The sequence below is a fragment of the Oryx dammah genome, unplaced genomic scaffold (genome assembly GCF_014754425.2).
Source record: "Oryx dammah isolate SB20612 unplaced genomic scaffold, SCBI_Odam_1.1 HiC_scaffold_27, whole genome shotgun sequence".
Classification (NCBI taxonomy): domain Eukaryota; kingdom Metazoa; phylum Chordata; class Mammalia; order Artiodactyla; family Bovidae; genus Oryx; species Oryx dammah.
In genome coordinates this window covers 90,298,932-90,304,678 of record NW_024070211.1, presented here as the reverse complement: position 1 = coordinate 90,304,678, position 5,747 = coordinate 90,298,932, and the positions used below count along the sequence as shown (strand labels likewise).

The 5,747-nt window shown below is 41.7% G+C and overlaps 1 long non-coding RNA gene across 1 annotated transcript; it reads right to left on the bottom strand.

Moving 5' to 3' along the window:
* Positions 1–518: 518 nt before the first annotated feature.
* Positions 519–4,446, bottom strand: LOC120854782. The gene is made up of 3 exons (XR_005719059.1): positions 4,370–4,446; positions 1,112–1,188; positions 519–955 (listed from the first exon to the last, which is right to left on the bottom strand). It is a non-coding gene; the product is annotated as an uncharacterized LOC120854782 (long non-coding RNA).
* Positions 4,447–5,747: the final 1,301 nt, after the last annotated feature.

The window sequence follows — 5,747 nt, the reverse complement described above, 5'->3', positions numbered from 1 at the left end:
AATGGGTCCAGAATCTCACAGTATCATATAACCCTTCCAGCTCTGCCCTTTTTATGAGACTGGGAAACCAGGCCATTCTAAGACCAAGAGTCTGTCCCCCTGCAGGTATTTCTAGGACTGACCACCAGGGTGGACTGGAAGAAAATGCCCTGGGATGCAGTGCTCTAGGTGGTGCCAAAGCTCAGGACCCAGGAATTCCCTGGCCATACATGTGCCCACATGCCCAAGAGTTTTGGGGAAGGGTGACCTGACTTCCTGGTTCTTTTAGAGATCCTGCGATTGATACAGTTGTCATGCAACACTGGGATTTACCTGCCAGGCTCCTTTGTCAGGATTTGTACGTGTTGCCAATGATGCTTGGGTGAAGAAAGATCTAGATCTGTGGGTGAGGAACACTGTTATACTCTGCTCTCACCTGCACTGCAAGGGCTGTGGTACCAGCCCCATGATGGAGCCAAAGCAACAACCAGGCCCTCTCCATACTTTCTGGGCGCGAAAAGAATGAGACAGCTGTATTGTAAATTCCAAAACCATGTCAGAAAATGAGAAATCTTACAGTATTCTAGGAAAAAATGTATAATTTCTGAGCAACAGAAAGTGATTCGTGCCTGACACTAAGAAATAAAAAAGTCATAGTTATCTTTATTATTATTCAAGAAGGTTGAATGGTACTTAACAAAAGAGAAGCATTCACACAAATGAAGAATTTGCACATAGAGGCTTCTACTGGAGTGTGGAAACACCTCCTCCTGTTCCTTGTGGTCAGCAAGGCACTCTGGACATCAGGAGCTCCAGGAAGCTTGGTCAGAGGAGCTAGTACAGGGAGAGAGGCAACTGGCTTGCCAGGATCACAGAGGCAATGATGTGGGAGATTCCAAGTCCCATTTGGCTTCAGTTCAATGTGAAGTCCACAAGAGCAATTCCTGGAGGTCTAGAGCCAGCCCTGGGCACAGTGCTAAAGTGTGAAAGATTTGGACATTATGGGAGACTTTGTCAGGAAGCCTCATGTTTTGAATCACTTCCCCCAATTACATGGTCCCCCCCCAACCCCGGTTGTACCCATGAACCACTTCAGGCTTGAGGATCACTCACCAGTGTGGTGCCGCCCTACCTTTGGTCTGTTTTCTGAATAGTTCTCTCCGTCACCTCTGGAACTCTTCAGTGTCCTCCTCAGACACTAGACAGTGTCTAGGAGGAAATGGCAAGAGAGAAGGGGATGAATTTGGGTTTCATGAAGATTGCAGAATATGTATCATCATCCTGCAAAGAGGAAACTTCCTACAGTTATTCAGTGAAAAGGTGGTTTCAGAAACCCTGGAATCTCTCCTACAAGGGCAATAGGTAATTGAGGGTAGAGCAATGATTAAAGGAAAACCACGAATAAGCCACCATCCTCACAACGGAGGGAGGACGTGTCCAAGTCTCCTTTCTCATTCCTTTCTGAAGGCTCAAGTGTGTACACCTGCATCCATCTTTCAGGAAAGTTATTATATGTGTTTTCTAAGTTTAAAATGTGTGTAACCTTATACATGCAAATGATATCCTTGCAAACGCATCATAAAATGTAATAAGACAATGCACTATTGGGATATAAATGCTCTATTTTCAAAAACATGCTAGAGGATGTTTTATGCACACACACAGAGATGCATGCATGTATTGTATCTACTCCCCAGCCACTAGTAAGAGATTTTCCAAGTCACCTCTTGGGAATCCTGTATTATTCAGAGTGATATTTGTAAGACTGTGAAACTAGATGCCTTTTGGGTAGCTCTACAATTGAATTTTTAGCACAGACCAGTCATTCTAGGGGTTGCTGTGCTTTTCCAGAATAGACTCAGACATTTTTGAATGGGAAAGCAATTCAACTTCTTGTAGATGCTATATATTCAATTTTCCTGTTATCTACATTTTTTGTGCTTTTAAGATGTATTTCATACTCCAAATCAAGAAACTTTTTGTCAGAAATTTTCCTTGTAACCTCTTAAAAAATCTACACATTTACAGGTAAATGTAATCCATATGTTTCTGGTTTAGTCTCACCTTCTTCATCAAAATGTTACCCTCTACAAAGTATTTGATCACCAAAAAGCTATATGAGATTTTTTAAAAGGCTTTTTTTCTTAGTAAAAGGAAACCACATTTGATCAATAATATAGTTATAAAGTCAGTTACATGAGGACTTATGAAGATATATTGTTTTACTATTTAACTTTAATAACTTAGGCTAGAGATATTTGGAAACTCACCAATCACTGTCAGAAAACTGCTCATTATTGGTTTTTTTTTCTTCACAAGCTAAAATTCTATTTTTTTGTTTATAAGATGTACTTTATCTTCTCATTACAGTGACTTTTCCCCTTAATTTGGTTCCTAGATCTGCACTTAGAATTCATTGCAAATAACTATGTAATATAACTCTCTTACTTCTCACTACATCTGCACATAAATGCTTTATAAAAAGTCCATAAATCTGTAAACCCAAACACACAATTATCATACAAAGTTATTAGACACATAATACGAGGCAATAATTCTCTCTAGACGATGAGCTCCCTAAAAGTAAGAGGAACATCTTCTCCATTGTGGTATCTGAACGCAGTAGGCCTTCAATAAATATTCACTGGGGCTTCCCAGGTGGCTCAGTGGTAAAGAAGCCACCTACCAATGAAGGAAACACAGGTTCAATCCCTGGTCCAGGAAGATCCACATGCCTCGGAGCAACTCAGCCCATGCACCACAACTATGGAGCCTATGTTCTAGAGCACCGGCACTGCAACTGCTGAGCCCACGTGCCACACAGCGGAAGCCTGTGGACTTCAGAGCCTGTGCTCTGCAACAAGAGAAGCCACCGCAATGAGAAACCTGCTATAGAAAGCAGCCCCGCTTGCTGCAACTAGAGAAAAGCCCACATGCAGCAAGGAAAACCCAGCACGGTCAAAAATAAACAAAAGTAAAATTGTAAAAAAAAAAGTTTAAATAAATAAATATTTGTTAACCAAAGAAAATGTGATTTAAAAATAACAGTAAGAAATATAGAAAGAGTCTATGGATTTAGACCACAGAGGGATGTCATCTGAGCAAGGAGGAATATGTCAACAGGATACAATAGTACACCAACCCCTACTTTAATCCAGCTTCAAATGGATTAAAGGCACAGGGCTGAGGGCACGAGGGGCTCGGGAATGTTTTCAGTCACACAGCTGTTCCAGCCAGGCCTTTCCCAGCAAGTCCTTTTGTTGGGAAGAGGTGCTGGGGGCTAGACTCAGTTACAGGGCTGTAAATTCATTTACAGTGCTTCAGAAATAACCATACTTCAGTTTTTTTAATGTAGAATTATATATATATATAATGTGTATAATGAAACATGACACTATAATGCAAATACATGTGGTATATATGTTCAGCTATATATACTTTTCACCATACTTATAAATTTGTGTAACATATATATACATATATACATATTTATATGTTACCTAAATTAGATGTTATCTACATAGAGATTTACATTATAAAGGAATACAATGGAGGCCACCATCATTGTAGTTGATTGATTTCTTTTACATCAAACGTTATTGACCCCAAAATATTATTTTTTTACAGACTCTTCAGGGAAGCTGGCAATGTTCTCTGATGTCTGAGGCTTGTTCACATTCTTTAACTGTATGTAACTTATCAAAGAATAAAACATGAAATTCCCTCTGGACATTTAGGAAATATGACCTCTCCCTAATTGATCTAATCAAATTTCTAGAATCACAAAAGGATAAAGAAACCTTGTTTGAAGGCTCCATTCCCCATCAAAGATTTTCACTGGATTATTTTTTCAAGCTGCAAAGACTATGAAATGGAGCCCCAAATGGATTCTAAGCCCCAACAGCACTTTCCCACATACTACACATTCCTGACTTTCAAGCAAAAAGTCACAGATCAGAGTTTCAGGCCCACAAATTCCAAGCTTACAAATTCCACAAAACCCCCATTCACCTTTGTGCAAAAATGTTGATTTGTAACATAGCCATTATGAACGATATTTAGATGTGTAAGCAATTGTTCAGTTACGAACACCTGATTTACAAATAGCCCACACTTGGAACCAGTGCAGTCTTCCCTCTTCAATGTTCTCTTTTCCCTCATGCTAAAGACCATGATGATTCTGCCAAAACAAACACAAAGGACCACCCCCCACCCACCCCACCCACACACACACATGCATCAGCCACAGCAATAAACAAGCAACCAGAGCTGTGAGAAAGTTGCAGAGTATGAACTTGGAGAAAAGCAGGAACTGATACACTTTTGCTGTGGGGCAAGTCATCAAAATGCAAATCACAGAAGAATTAAAAATGCGATTAGTCATTCCAACCTTAGTGGATATGAGTTTAATCAGAGCTGCTGCCATACTCATTAAAATCAGCTTCCCCTCTCTTTTAGTCTTTTTCATTTCCCGCTTTTAGAGACCAGCAAAGAGCTGTGGTGCAGGTGGGACTCGGGGTGAGCAAATCACTGTCAGGTGACATGTGGGGCTGAGTAAGGAAAGCACCAGAGAAGGCGATGGCCCCCCACTCCAGTACTCTTGCCTGGAAAATCCCATGGGCGGAGGAGCTTGGTAGGCTGCAGTCCATGGAGTCCCTAAGAGTCGGACACGACTGAGCGACTTCACTTTCACTTTTCCCTTTCGTGCATTGGAGAAGGAAATGGCAACCCACTCCAGTGTTCTTGCCTGGAGAATCCCAGGGACGGGGGAGCCTGGTGGGCTGCTGTCTATGGGGTCGCGCAGAGTCGGACACGACTGAAGCGACTTAGCAGCAGCAGCAGCAAGGAAAGCACAACACGATTTGCGAGACAGTTGCAAATAATAAAAAATAAAATGTGGAAGACTATCTCAAATGACCTTCATGTATTTCAGAATTTTGACAAAGCCACAGCTGGTAGCAGAAACTGCCTTCATTCTCTGTCTTCTTCCTTCCTTCACTGTTCCTCGGCCACCGGCTCCCAGAGAGCAATTCCACATAGTCCTTTCACCACGTAGGACCCCATCCAATACCACGTCTTGGTGACTGATACCTCCAGGGATGGTTAATGGGTTTCTGTGTCATGTAACCTCAGAGGTGCTTTCTGGAATAGAACCAATTTATGAGTTAAAGACTTCCTATAGTAAGCCCACAATGGTTTCAAAGTGGTAACAGAAGCAGGCTTTTTTTTATTGAACTGGGAAAAGGAGATGGAACTCTCTACATTTGTCCTTTTTTGGACATCTATGATATGCCTGCCATACATGGAGCCAAGTGCTGGGAAGCACACAAGGGTGGATCAGTTATTTTCTCTGTCCTCAGAGTAATTAAAGTCTTGTTGGGAAGATGAATGTGTAGGTTAATGAAGACAATTGCATGTTTAAAGGTATTATGGACATTGTTGCAGTATGGTATGAGTGGTGCAAAGGAGCAGGGTCAGTTAAAAATTTGTGGGGTGGAGGAACTATTTCTAATATTCATTGTTCACAGGCATAAAGCCCAGTGTTATGGCAGTGAGTGACTTGTGGGAGTAGAAGACAGTGTAGTAGCAAGAAAAGCAACCTTCCCTTCCTAGCTGTGTTTAGGGTCCTAGACTGCATTATGTATGGCTTCCCCGGTAGCTCAAATGGTAAAGAATCTGCCTGGAATGCAGAGGACCTGGGTTCAATCCCTGGATGGAGAAGATGCCCTGGAAAAGGGAATGGTTACCCACTCCAGTATTCTTGCCTG